Genomic DNA, 14,853 nt, shown 5'->3' with positions numbered 1-14,853 from the left:
TTGTTTGTGCAGAAAGCCGAGTAGATCGGGTAGGACAAGCTGTCCGTTTGGTTTATTTCTAATTACTAGACTTTGTGTAATTAGGGCTATTTTATGTAATTTTTTATTTTATTTCAGCATTAGATTGGGTGTTTAGGTTTAATTTTGATTCCTCAGCCCCTTAAGATCATATATGTAAAATTTCATCAGGGGCAGCACGTGGAATTGCGCAACCGCCAACACCAGGTTAGTATTTTTGTTAGTTTTAAATTAGTTATTTTTTTTACTTTTTAATTCTGATTTTTATTTTTTATTGGGTTTTTTTTAATTTGGTTGTTACGTTTTAATTTTTGTTTAATTAGCACGTTCAACCAGTGTTGTGTTGTATGCATGGTCGGCGTTCTTTGCACCCCAACCTGACTTCCCTTGACCTAGAAATAGAGCGATCTGTACCTAAGGATAAGGATAAGGATAATAGTAATAGAATGGGTGACGGAAACCTGCCAGGATGACCGTTGAGTGAGCACTTCACTCCAACTGCCTATACCCCTGCATCTTGTATTTAGTTGCCTGCCATTCAGGCTGCTCAATATGAGATTAAGTCCAGCATCATACAGATGTTACCATCCTATTATGAACTTGCTAATGATGAGCCTTACAAGCATCTTGATGAGTTCTTAGAGGTGTGATCTACAGTCAAAATCCAAAACCTCTTTGAATATGCCCTAAAGTTACTCTTATTCCCATTCTCCTTAAAGGACAAAGCCAAACACTGGCTTCATTCCCTAGATTCGGTTAGAATTTCTACATGGGCGAGGATGCAGCAGGAATTTCTGAAAAAATTCTTCTCCATTGGCCAAAATAATAACCTTAGAAGAGCCATTACTAGTTTCTCCCAATTATACGGCGAACAATTTCATGAAGCGTGGGAGAGACTCAAGGAATTATTAAGGAAGTGCCCCCACCACGCTGTCCCAAAATGGCAGTTAGTCCAGTGCTTTTATGATGGCCTTCGTGATCGATATAGACAGATGGTGGACTCCTCTTGTGGTGGAACATTTATGCACAAGAATGAGATGGAAGCATGGGATCTTTTTGAAACCCTTAGTGAGAATTCCCAACATCATACTTCTGCCTCTCGGACTGAGATTCCACACATAGGACAACTAAAGAAGGGTGGTTTCTATAAGATCAATCCAACTGTAGAGATGACTGCTAAGGTTGATATATTGTCCAAGAAATTGGACTATTTGATGTCTATAGGGTAGCATCATATGTCCTCTTTCCCAATGAGTTTCTCTCCACCCAATCCGACTGAAGCCTATGCCCTATGTGCTAGCCCTAGTCACTATGTGACGAACTACCCTTCGACTGCACAATACCCTAAGTTTGTTCAGGAACAGGTGCAAATGGCTCAAAGTTTCCCTACACCGGGTAATGATCCTTTTTCCAATACCTATAACCTGGGATGGCGAAACCACCCAAACTTTTCATGGAGAAACTCCGTACCTAATAATCCTCTAAACCCACCATATAGGCCACCATTTAATGTTCAAACCAATGCCTATATGGGTGGACAGCCACCATAACCTCAACCCCATCAAAATGAATCCTTTGAGAAAAAGGTGCTAAAAGCATTAAGTGGACTAGAGCAGAACACACAACTGCTTCACTCACATACTCAGTCCATTAATAAACTAGATAACCAACTGGGTCAGCTAGCCGATGCTATAACTAGGAGGGAGGCTGGCCAATTGCCAAGTCAGCCACTAGGTAACCCAAATAGTCAAATGGGTTGAGGGAAAGAGCAAGTCCAGTCTGTCATAGTCCTGAAGAGTGACAAAAGGGTGGAAAAACCTAATGCACCCTTAGCCACTAATGAGACGTTGCCTTCTAAGTCTCAAAGCCAAGGAGAGGCTGAGTCAACCCTAAAGAAATTTGGTGGTGGTGTAGAAACACATGAGTCCATTACTGAAACACCACCAGTGAAACCCATTCATCAGTTCCCAAGGAAGGGGCTGCGCATTCCTATTGTGGAGGGACCATCACTTGACTCTTACATTCCAAAGGTCCCTTTTCCCCAAGCCCTTCAGACATCAGCTCCAGACTATTTGGATAAAAAGGATGCAAAGATGCAAGAGATGATAGACTTGTTCCAACAAGTTCGCATCAATCTCCCCCTTTCGGATGCTATCAAGCAAATTCCTGCTTACGCTAAATTTTTAAAAGACCTCTGCATCCAAAAGTGTAAGTTGAGAACTCAAATCCCTAAGACTGTCCATTTGACTGAACAGGTTAGCTCTGTAATTTCCAGTCACTTGCCCCCTAAGCTTAAGGATCTAGGTGCGCCTCTTAATTCTTGCATCATTGGAGATCTTTCCATAAGTAGGGCACTACTTGATTTAGGGGCTAGTGTGAATATTTTGCCTAGCTCAGTCTATGATAGATTTGGTTTAGGAGATTTGAAACCCACTGAGGTCATCCTTCAGTTGGCTGATCGTTCAATTAAAACACCTCGTGGGTTGTTAGGAGATGTTTTAGTGAAGGTGGAAGAATTATACTTTCCTATAGACTTTCTTGTCCTGGATATGGATACAGCCACCACAGCCAAGCTTCCCCGTATCATTTTAGGGTGCCCCTTCTTAGCTACTGCAAATGCTTGCATAAATTGTAGATCGGGTACCATGGACATCTCTTTTGGGAATAAGAAGCTTAGGCTCAACATCTTCAATACATCCTTAGGGTCCTTTAGAGAAGAAGAGTGCTTTGCATTGGATTTATTAGATGAAGTTGTGGCTGATCATACTTCTCATGTGCTTATTGATGACCCTTTGCAGTACTCTGTGATGCTTGGAGATGAGTTTGAGGCATACACTAAAGAGGTGCATATTTTACTAGATTCCTCACCCTCTTCAGTGCGGCCACCTTGAACAGTTAGGTTTGAGCCACTCCCCCCTTTGGTTACATCTCCCCAACCTTCTTCTAAACCGACTCCTTGGTATGATTTGATCCTTTACCCTCCGTGAGTCAGTCTGAGTCAGGCTGAAGACTCTAAACTTAGCGCTTTGTGGGAGGCAACCCACAATTTTTTTTTCTTTCTTTAGTACTTTTGTTTTTGTGTTTGTTTGTTTTGGTTTTTTTAGGTAGCTGCTACTGATTGTTGGATGCACTGTTCTATTGTATATTGCTGAATTCTGGTACACTCCTTCCCTTAACCCTATTTTTATTCTTCTGCATGCATTGAGGACACTGCATAGTTTAAGTGTGGGGGGGTGTGAGACCGATTGGCAGATTTTTATTTTTTGACTTTGGGTAAGTTTTACATGTCTCTGTGTTACTTTGATGCGAAACGCGGGAGAGACAGACTTAGGAACCCTAATTTGAAGTAATGAAAACCCAGTTGAGAGGGCAATAGCTAGTATGTATCCTAGGTGGGTTTTGACTCAAACAATAAGAGCTCCATCTTGTCAAAGGGACAGACCACTTGGCTGTCTTGTGTTTCTTTGAGCTTTTGGTTAGGAGCTAAGACCAAGTTTAGTGTTGGCGTGACATTAAAAATAAAAAAAATCATCATGAGAGTTTAGTTCTATTGCTTCAACTTAGTAACCGAGGTATCTAGGCCACAAGCCCGGAGTCTCGCGTAAAACGGTTAGAGTGACCAGTTAGGATATTATTACTAGTATTCTTGAATTCAGTTCAGGCCTGTAGTCTTTTTGGTTCGAGTGAGTAAGCCCGAGGAGTGTTTCACACTCAATCCTGTAAAGCCATCTGGCTTGGGAGTGGTTGGCTTAAAGCTCGTTACATGAACCTTCTAGAAAGCTTAAAAAGCCAGAACATTGCACAGATCTGAGAATCACATAATATTAAAAAAAAAAAAAGAGAGAAATAAATAAAAGTAAGAATTGAATTCCTTGGAGCTAGACAGGGCACTTTGCTTCAGGAAGCGAGGTGACTTGTTCGACACTCCTTGGGGTGAAACTTCTGAAAAAGAACTCTAGCATCACTATCCTTGTGGATATATGTAAGAAACAAAGCTACCAAGTAGCTCGGGTGTCTTGTGTAGTGACCCTGCATGGCATTTGAGGAACAGTAGTGGAGTAACAAATGGAGTTCATTGTTAAAAAAGAGGAAAAAAAAAAAAGAAGAAGAAATGTCATTGCCTTGGTACAATTGTATGGTAAAAAATACTCCAAAGCTTAAAGTCCTTGGTGCCCTTGACGTCATGAGTGGTCTTACCTTAAGTAAGGCGGTGTTTGGCAAATATGGAGAGATTCCCTAATTAGGATGTGTACCTGTTGCTAGAATCAATACTGGGTAATAAGAGCTCAAGTGTGAGGTACCTTTGTCTTCTTGATCTTAAGTAGGGCATCTTAGTTTCGGGTTTGGTGTGTGCTTCTTACCCATAGTCAAAATTTAAACTTGCATCATGAATTTTGTGTGCATATTTTCTGCAAACACTCATAAGACAAAACTCGTCCACTAGGGGTAACCTAGGGGTTTAAAGGCTTGTTGCACATGCTAAGTGCAACCGTGATTCCTACGAAAGTGAGTTAGTTTTTTTTTGCTTTCTTTATTTTCTTTTTGCTCAAGGACTAGCAAAATCTAAGTGTGGGGGTATTTGATGAGCACATTTATGTGTGAGATTATTCTATTTTATCTGCTTAGAATGGAGCTAACTGGGGTATTTTCTTTCTTTTTCAGGGTATATGAGTATTTTATGCAATTCTGGACTATCAGGCATCATATCTTCTAATTTACATGTAAAGTGGACCGATTTCTTTTCATGGTTGCGAAGAGGGACGTGTTGCATTAAAAGTACGCATTGGTTTTGGAGTCCATTCATGCGATGAAGTTTCACTGAAGATCCAAGGGCATAATCGTCATTTCATAAAATTGAGAAATTTTCAGAAGATATCCGATATTGGACTCATATCATCCGGAATATTAATTGAAGCAACTTTAAATCTCGGGTTGGGGCCACCCGGAGACAGAAATGAGAGATATTCTCAAAAAAGAGAATTTTAATCAATTTGATAATTTAGATTAAACTCTCTCTCTCTTCTACTACGATTTTATTTATCTCTCCCACCTCAATTCTCTCTCCCTCTCCCTCTCCCTCTCTTTTTTTCTCTCTTAGTTTCCTAATCCCATCTCACTTTCCTAATCTCTCTCTCCCTCTACCTCTCCTCCATCTCCCAGGTTCTCCTTTTTGTTTTTGTTTTTTTTTATATATTATTCTTTTTAAAAACCAATTATAAAAAACACCCACGGATTATCCCACCTTTCCCCTCTCTCTCTCTCTCTCTCTCTCTCTCTCTTATATTTCTCTTCTACTCAATCACCCACGGATTATTGCTACATCTCCTCTATCTCTCTTGCTTTCTTATTATTAAATTTCTTTTTTTTAAAACATCAAGAGATATAAACACCCACGGATTCCATTCAATTCAATTCCAAGCATCCATACATAGCCGTGCCTCTTCTCTTTTTTTCTATTTCTCCCCCTTTCTTCTTCTTTTGTATTTTTTTTTTTTTTTTTTTTTTTTTGATTTTGGGTTCGGCAAGGAGGGGAGGAGGATGACCATTCCAGCTTCATCGCCATGGATCATCGTCACCATTGCTACCCTTTGTCGCCTTCCACCATGATTGGCTAAGTTCCCTCTGTCTTTAGGTGTAGATGAACTAATGGTGTTTGCTATTAAAAATCTTGTTTTGTATGCTTGATTATTTGATGTCGAGACCCCATCCCTATTTGGATGATTTTAATTGATGTGTTTAGTTGAAAATTTCTGTTTCTGTTATTCATTATTTTTCATTCAAGCAATGGTATTTTATTCTTATGTGGTTGTACCGATGATGGATTATAGCTTAACGAACTAAGCGTGCCAAGCCCTATAAGCGAAGGACGATAGTACTCGTCAAGATAGTCCATACCTAGGAGGAACCCTACATTTTGTGGTATTATTAGGCCTATGGTTATAATAAACCGAAGCATGCAACTGAATTGAATAGCAACCCATTGGAGATTCGAACCCTAAAGATAGTCTCCTCTCGTATTTGCACAGCGTTGTTAGTTTAGATTTGTTTCTTTTGTTCTATGTTTAAAATCAGATTTACTGCAATTTAATTTTCATTATTTTCATCTTATCATCTTAGTAATTTAGCCTTCCAGTTCCCCGTAGATCGACCCCTTACTTGCTACTTGCTACTTGCTACTTGCTAGATTAGTTTAGGGTTTTATTTTTGACCGGTTAACGACACAATCAGTAAGGACCAAGTTAAAATGGGTCAAGTGGTTAATTACATTTAACTCTACATTACAAATAACAATCATAAGTTATACTCACTAACCCATCATACACCTACGGTTAGTTACATTTAACTCTACATCACCGGCATATTAAGGAGGGAGGGTAGTTGTTCAGTTAGTATATGAAAAGAAACCCTAAAGATATAGAGATAGAAGCCATTCCAGTGAGAAGTTGGAGTAGGGTTATTGACAATAGGGTTCATAAGGGATCCGTTCATAGGAGGCGGCTGAAGAAATGGATGTTGAATTTGTAAACGTGAAATCTGGATGTTCATCATGGATCATGTTAGTGATCCGTACAAATTTTGCTTCAATTAGATGTTGGAATATTGATTCGATGTTGGTCGTTTTAGAAAGATGGGCAGACACAGAGTATGTAATCCCTGTTTCAAAGAGAGAGAGAGAGAAAGAGAGAGATAGAAGGGAAAGAGACGTGTAAGTACCGTGGTCCTCGAGACGAGGGTTCCCCAGCCTTATGGCGACAAGGGTTTGGATGTATGGGTATATATATGGATAATATTGTCAATGTATAATATGGATAAATGGGGGGTTCGGATCGTACATTAAAATATGCTAATATGATGTGAAGTCGCCACCTAGGGCTAGGGCCTAGGACCCATTAAGTGTAGTCCTATCCATTGTGAGCGGAATCTGGCTACATGACACCATATGGTCTGACCAAAGGTTCGGGTAAGGGGTCAGTTACGAGTGTGGGAAGGTGTTAGGCACTCACCTCGTCTGGCTGAAGCCGATCTCTCTGTATTAGATGCTATATAAAGACGAATGTTCTCTCTCTTTTATTACGGGGATGGGGGATATTATGAATTACATTCAAATGCTATGAATTGAACTAAAGCATAATAAACTACATTACATATCTGAAAAATACGGACTAAAATGATGAAATATGAAAGGACTACATTGAATCAACAAGAATGCAATAATTATACCTATATGGTTGTGTTCCCCTGGCTCAGGGGAGATAAACGAATGGACGGACGCCAATTCTTTCTGAGCAGAGTAATGGCTCTTTCAAATGATTTGGAGAGGAAAAAAATAGACAAAATAACGTCTGATATAAAGGGGTTTTGATGGTTATCCGTGCACTGACGGGATAACAACGCTTAGGAGCAGGAGCGCTCTATGCTCGAAGGGATAATCGAAGGATGTATCCACGACCAAGAAAATTTCACTCACTCACACTCTCATTAGAGAAAGGAGAGAAAAGAGGGTGAAAAAAAATGAAACAAAGAGGGTGGAAATCACTTGGGGAGGGTCTCTCTACCCAAAATTTCCTTGGAAAATGTGGGAGGGGACCCTCCTATTTATAGGGAGGGACCCTTTCTCTCTCCTGGCCAGATAAGTCCTCCACGGCGCAGTGGGGGACTTTTCCATGGCGCCGTGGGTGACGTCAGCAAGCTGATGTCATACCCCCTCATGGCGCCATGGAAATCCTGTACACATTCCCACGGTGCCATCGGAAGGCTCCCACGGCGCCGTGGGAAGGAGTCCACGGCCCCGTGGGGGCGTAGTTCCATTTTTCCTTGTTTTTGGGCCTAAAATGGGTCATTTTGTGCTCAGCATGGTTCTTGGTCTTATGGGTCAGGTATCTTGGGTCTAGAAAGAGGAAGAGTGCACCGTCCATCATCCATGTACCGTTGTCATCATCGCCAATTAAGGGGTGACAAAAATCAGTGTCTACAGTTTGCCCCTCTTTGGCCGAGGCTTGTGCCAACAGCCGAAGAGTAAAGACAAAAGATCGACTAATTTTGTCACCAAGATTATGTACTGCTGACACTTTGCTCAAAGGCGACAGAGTTGCTAAAAACAGACGGTTAATCATGATGAAATCTTTCGATAATCCTCAAAAGAAAAACTCAGAAAAACCAAATCTCTATCTTGTGAGCATTGCTCAATCAAATTTTGAGGGTGATAAGGCACCGCTCGACCAAAGATCTCGATAAGGCACCACTCGGCCCACAAGATCAAATATGAGGGACTCTACTGGGGATAGACTTTTGAGGGTGATAAGGCACCACTCAACCGAAGATCTAGATAAGGCACCACTCGGCCCGAAGATCAAATTTGAGGGTGATAAGGCACCACTCGACCAAAGATCTAAATAAGGCACCACTCGGCCCGAAGATCAAATTTGAGGGTGATAAGGCACCGCTCAACCAAAGATCTAGATAAGGCACCACTCGGCCCACAAGATCGAATATGAGGGACTCCACTGGGGATAGACTTTTGAGGGTGATAAGGCACCACTCAACCGAAGATCTAGATAAGGCACCACTCGGCCCGAAGATCAAATTTGAGGGTGATAAGGCACCACTCAACCGAAGATCTAGATAAGGCACCACTCGGTCCGAAGATCAAATTTGAGGGTGATAAGGCACCACTCGACCAAAAGATCTAAATAAGGAACCACTCGGCCCGAAGATCAAATTTGAGGGTGATAAGGCACCGCTCGACCGAAAATCAAACTTGATTGAAACATCAAGTTTGGATGGTGATAAGGCACCACTCAACCGAAAGTCAAACTTGGATGGTTATAAGGTACTACTCGACTGAAACATCAAGTTTGGAGGGTGATAAGGCACCACTCGACCGAAGCATTAAGTTTTGAGGGAATTCACTGGGTTTTTCTTTTTTTCTTTTTTTCTTTTTTTAAGTTTTCACTAGGGATGTATAACCCTGAGGGTGATGGTATCACTTGACCAAAAATTAGGTTTTGACAACTCTACTGGGGAGGTATAACTCTAAGGGTGACAGAGCACAACTCTTGAAAGTGAAGGGACACCTGCTTGAATGGAAATCAGGATTGGAGGGTGATGGGGCACCACTCAATCAAGGATCATGTTTTGAGAACTCCACTTGGGGATATTTAGCTTGGCGAGTGATGAGGCATTATTCAATAAGGTTTTGACAACCTCATTGGGGACTGTATTGCACGTACACCCCTAGGAATATCAGGACAAATGCTTCTTCCGGGGGAAACGATCCTTCCCCCGACATATAAAAGAAAGTTCAATAACGTATCAAAGCAGATATATATTTTTTTTCTTATTTTCTTCTTTATGTTTTCTTCTCGCTTTTTTTCTGTTTTTTTTTCTTTCTTTATTTCCTCTTTTTTTTTTTTTCTTTCCTTTTCTTCTTTATTTCTCTTTTTTTTCTTTTTTCCTTTTCTTCTTTATTTTCTTTCTTTTTTTCTTTTTTTTTTCTTTTCTTCTTTTTTTTTTTCTTTTCTTTTCTTCTTTTTTTTCTTTTCTTTTCTTCTTTATTTTCTCTTCTTTTTTCTTCCCTCTTCTTCTTTCTTCCTTTTCTTCTTTATTTCTCCCCCTTTTTTTTTTCTTTTTTCCTTTTCTTCTTTATTTTCTTTTTTTTTTCTTCTTTATTTTCTTATTATTTTTTTTTTCTTTCCTTCTTTACTTTCTTTATTTTCTTTCTCCTTTTTCTTTTCTTTTTTTATTTTATTTTTTTCTTTTTTCCTTCTTCTTCTTTTTTTTTGTCCACGGCGCCGTGTATGGGCGGCACCGCGCTTGCACGGCCCCACGTGCACGGCTCCGTGCCAGACTTCACGGCTCCGTGGGGAAACCTCCATGGCGCCGTGAGCCTCTGTCCCACGGGACCGTAGAGATTTCCACGGCGCCGTGGGTGCGATAGAGAATTCTTATAAATAAAGGGTTCTTCCCTCATTCCTTCACTCTTATTTCTGCTGCGAAGCTCTGCTGTTTTTTATTTTTGACTTCCCCTCTTTTTTTATTTACTCGAATCATGTCTTTCCGCCGACTAGGACGCCAGTCCCCCAGGGAGCCACTGCTCCACACCACTGCTCGGGATGCACGAGCTGCATGGTACCCTTCAGGGGTCACCCTAGTGGACACCGCCCGCCACAGTTGCCGCTCCATATGGGGCCAGGTCAGTTACCCTTCCTTCGTCTTAATTTATTTGTTTCTTTAATTTTTTGCAATTTATTGATTTTCGGGCAAATCTGCTGGGGATCTTTAGACTTTTAGCTTAAGATGAGACCTAAGCGTTTTCTTGATGCGTAAATCGAGGCAATGCCTCAACATACCACTTTAGGCACCATATGACACGCCGAAAGAAGCGAGGCCATTAGAGACTACCCTAAGTGTCTTTTCGCATGCAAATCGAGGCGATACCGCTAGATACCATCTAGGCACCTAGTGATACGCGAACCAAGGCGAGACCATTAGATACTACCCTAAATGTCTTTTGGCACGTAAACCAAGGCAATGCCCCCCAGATACCCCTTAGGCACCCAATGACACGCAAACCAAAGCAAGGCCATCAGACACTACCCTAAGTGTCTTTTGGCATGCAAATCGAGGTAACGCCTCTAGACACCATCCTAGGCATCTAGTGACACACAAATCAAAGCGATGCCATCGGACATTACCCTAAGTGTCTTTTGGCACGTAGATCGAGGTAACGCCTCTAGATACCATCCTAGGCACCTAGTGACACACAAATCAAAGCGATGCCATTAGACACTACTCTAAGTGTCTTTTGGCATGCAAATCGAGGTAACGCCTCTAAATACCATCCTAGGCATCTAGTGACACACAAATCAAAACGATGCCATCAGACACTACCCTAAGTGTCTTTTGTCACGCAGATCGAGGTAACGCCTCTAGATACCATCCTAGGCACCTAGTGACACATAAATCAAAGCGATGTCATCAGACACTACTCTAAGTGTCTTTTGGCATGCAGATCGATGTAACACCATCAGATACCATCCTAGGCACCTAGTGACACGTAAATCAAAGCGGGACCATCAGACACTACCCTAAGTGTCTTTTGGCATGCAAATCGAGGTAACACCAAAATGATACCATCCTAAGCACCTAGTGACACGTAAATCAAAGCAATGCCATCAGACACTACTCTAAGTGTCTTTTGGCACACAAATCAAGGTAACGCCTCTAGATACCATCCTAGGCACCTAGTGACACACAAATCAAAACGATGCCATCAGACACTACCCTAAGTGTCTTTTGGCATGCAGATCGAGGTAACACCTCTACATACCATCCTAGGCACCTAGTGACACACAAATCAAAGCGATGCCATCAGACACTACTCTAAGTGTCTTTTGGCATGCAGATCGAGGTAACGCTATCAGATACCATCCTAGGCACCTAGTGACACACAAATCAAAGCGATGCCATCAGACACTACTCTAAGTGTCTTTTGGCATGCAAATCGAGGTAATGCCATCAGATACCATCCTAGGCACCTAGTGACACGCAAATCAAAGTGATGCCATCAGACACTACCCTAAGTGTCTTTTGGCATGCAGATTGAGGTAACGTCATCATATACCATCCTAGGCAACTAGTGACACGCAAATCAAAGTAGGACCATCAAACACTACCCTAAGTGTCTTTTGGCATGCAAATCGAGGTAACGTCATCAAATACCATCCTAGGCACCTAGTGACATGCAAATCAAAGCAATGCCATCAGACACTACTTTAAGTGTCTTTTAGCATGAAGATTGAGGTAACGCCATCAGATACCATCCTAGGCACCTAGTGACACACAAATCAAAGCGGAGCCATCAGATACTACCCTAAGTGTCTTTTGGCACGTAAATTGAGGTAACACCATCAGATACCATCCTAGGCACTTAGTGACACGTAAATTAAATGGGGCCATCAGACACTACCCTAAGTGTCTTTTGGCATGCAAATCGAGGCAATGTCCCCTTTTTTACAGTCTCTCTCTCTCTTCTTTTTTTTTTTTTAACTATTTGTTTAATTGTTGTCCCAACTATTTTGGCTAACCATTTGCCTTGTTTTTCTTTGCAGGGCAGCCCCCTTTCTTCGCCCAGGAAGTATTGTGGGCTGGAGGCTATTTCAGAGTGGTACCGTACACTCTGCCCGATGGTACAGTCGCGGGTGGTTCAGACTGGGCTGGGACACATCGCCTCATCCCTAGCCAGCGAGTTAGACAGCCCGACTGTGAGGGCTTTGATAGAGAGGTGGTGCCCGAGCACCCATATGTTTCACCTTCCATTTGGTGAGGCGACGGTTACCCCCCTAGATTTCTACATGACTACGGGATTACCCTTTGGAGGGGTACCCGTTATACTGACTCCGGAGGAGAGGATTATAGCCTCGATGGAGCCGCCAGAGCGCCTGGAGTATTACAGGCAGTAGCTGGGGATCACTGTTACTGGGAGAGAGATCCATGCGTCAGTCCTGAGGGGTACCTGGGACGAAAGGGTTGTTACAGACCAGTCATCGTCCGATATTCAGGATCAGCAGGCTCGATGCTTCCTCCTCTTCTTGCTGGCAGAGGTGATTTTCAAGGATATAACGGGTACGGTGACAGCCGATGCCGCATATGTTTGCTTTTTTGAGAACTTTGACGTGGCCGCGGGCTACGATTGGGGGGGTTCGGCGTACGCCTATTTCCTAGATATGTTGGACTATCTGGTTGTGGGGTCGCCGAACCTGATCGGATGATGTTATGTCCTATGGGTAAACTTCCCCAACTTTGCCTTTCCCTTTTTTTTTTATCTTATTTTTGTTTATTTGAGCTCACCTGCGACTATCTATTACAGACATGGAGCTATGAGATCCTTCGGTTCTTGGTCCCCACCTTCAGACTTGGGGATGATCCCGAAACCACCTTTCCTCGGACTACGAGATGGCGTAAGTCCCATTTGCTCAAGAGTGGTCACGATAAGGACCTTGGGTCCATTCGCGGCCTCCTGAACGAGCTGCAGCCTACCGAGGTAAATCTAAACTGATTGTTTATCTTATTTTCTCTTTTCTTTTTTTTTTCTTTGCATTGATCTTGACTTTCACTTGACAGGCTTCTCTCCGCCCTTACTTAGGGGAGACGATTTTAGAGCCGGACCTGTTTGCTAGGGCCTCAGCTCTCTCCACTCACAGGGTCCTCTTTGAGGGCCCCTAGGGGTTTGCCTTTTACTTGGGAGAGCGAGTGTCCTTACAGTGGTTTGAGGGTCGCTTGGTGCCCTACCCTCCTCCTACTAGGGTCCATCAGCCAGCCTTGATGGATCGGGATGAGATCGAGCACTGGAGGGTTGGTGAGCTCGCGACTGGGCTGGTGCTAGCCGAGATGGACTATATCGACTTCCTTCTCCGAGAGACAGTCTGCGTCCCCCTCACCCGCGAGGGGCTTTAGGTGAGATTTTCTCTATTTTCCCCTCTTTTCCTTAGCTTGTTAAACTTGCCTTTATCTTGATTTATTTCTTTTCTTGACAGTTTCCAGGTCGCCCCGTGATTCCAGGGGTCTATGGTGGTGGGAGCTCTTCTCGAGCCTCCCGAGTAGGGGAGGTGGAGTCAGGTGTTGGGCCTTCTAGAGAGGTTTCAGCCCTGCGTATTGCTGGTCCAGATGACCACATTCCAGGGTATCGTTCGTGGTTTATTCGCCACCACGAGCCTGGGATGGTTGAGGTCATCTTACCACCTCCTCGGGCTGCGGACACGGACATAGGCCTCCCTCTTCCTTATAATGGGGTAAGCACATCCAACTTTCCTAACTTTATCCGTTATTTTTCAAATTCTTGACATCTTGGATGAATATCATGTTTAGGTGGATGCGAGCCGATACGCCGACATGAGGCGGATGATGGCGAGTATGGACGAGATGATCATCTCGCGTGTTGACATGAGCCATAGGATGGTAATGCTTCGTCTCTTTCCCCCCCCCCCCCTCTCTTTTTTTTTTATTCATGCTTATCTTTTGATTTTCCTCTCTTTTTTTTTTAGAGGGTTGAGCTTGACCATTGCAGGAGAGAGATTGAGAGGCTGAGGCTTGTAAATGAGCAGCTACAGCTCAACCTCACACGGGTTGAGGTCGAGAGAGATGCCCTGATGGCGTCCCAGAGCGGAGAGGGGGAAGGCTTGGATGTTGACGATTACTCCCCTGAGTCGTGACCCCTCCTCTTCTTCTTTTTTTTTGTTCTTTCTCTTCTTCTCTTTTTTTTTTTGGAAATATTGTTACCACTATGTACATTTACTCTCCTTCCTTTTTTTTGTTTATATATTTTTTGTATGGATACTGGTGCAATTTTTATGTACACTTTTCTTCTCTTTTTTTTTTGTACACATAAACGAATTGTTTATGAATTCATTAGATATTTTCTTCTTTAGAATACACACAAGACTCCATCCCTTTCTTTCGAAGCATAAGTTCCATTGATAAATGATTTCATTACATGAGAAAGGACAGAGAATTTGAGAAAGGACAGACAAACAAGTAAAGATAGGAACATCAGATTCATATCACTTATTTACAACATTTTTCGGATAACAGAATCACCACTTCTTGTGTCAACATCTCTGGAGTTCTGAAATTCTCCAACTTAGGCTATTCCTGTCTCGAAGATACTAAGGAAGGGATATAAAAACTGGTGTGAGTTAGACCCCTGAATCTCACATATTTATACCCTAGTGTTTCTGGTTTTTCTATCTCGGCCTTCATCCAAGGGCAATTCCATTGGATTTCTTGGACATCTCTCTCCTCCAAATATTTCTTCCAATCTTGGACCTTGTGGAATTC

General features: G+C 42.4%; 1 non-coding gene across 1 annotated transcript; it reads right to left on the bottom strand.

Annotated features, from left to right (window-relative positions):
- Positions 1 to 845: 845 nt before the first annotated feature.
- On the bottom strand, positions 846 to 952 carry LOC122647775. The gene has a single exon (XR_006330968.1). It is a non-coding gene; the product is annotated as a small nucleolar RNA R71 (small nucleolar RNA).
- Between the last annotated feature and the right edge of the window lie 13,901 nt (positions 953 to 14,853).

Source organism: Telopea speciosissima, unplaced genomic scaffold (genome assembly GCF_018873765.1).
Source record: "Telopea speciosissima isolate NSW1024214 ecotype Mountain lineage unplaced genomic scaffold, Tspe_v1 Tspe_v1.0151, whole genome shotgun sequence".
Lineage (NCBI taxonomy): Eukaryota > Viridiplantae > Streptophyta > Magnoliopsida > Proteales > Proteaceae > Telopea > Telopea speciosissima.
Note: the sequence above shows the minus strand (reverse complement) of the source record. Positions and strands in the feature narration are given on the sequence as shown.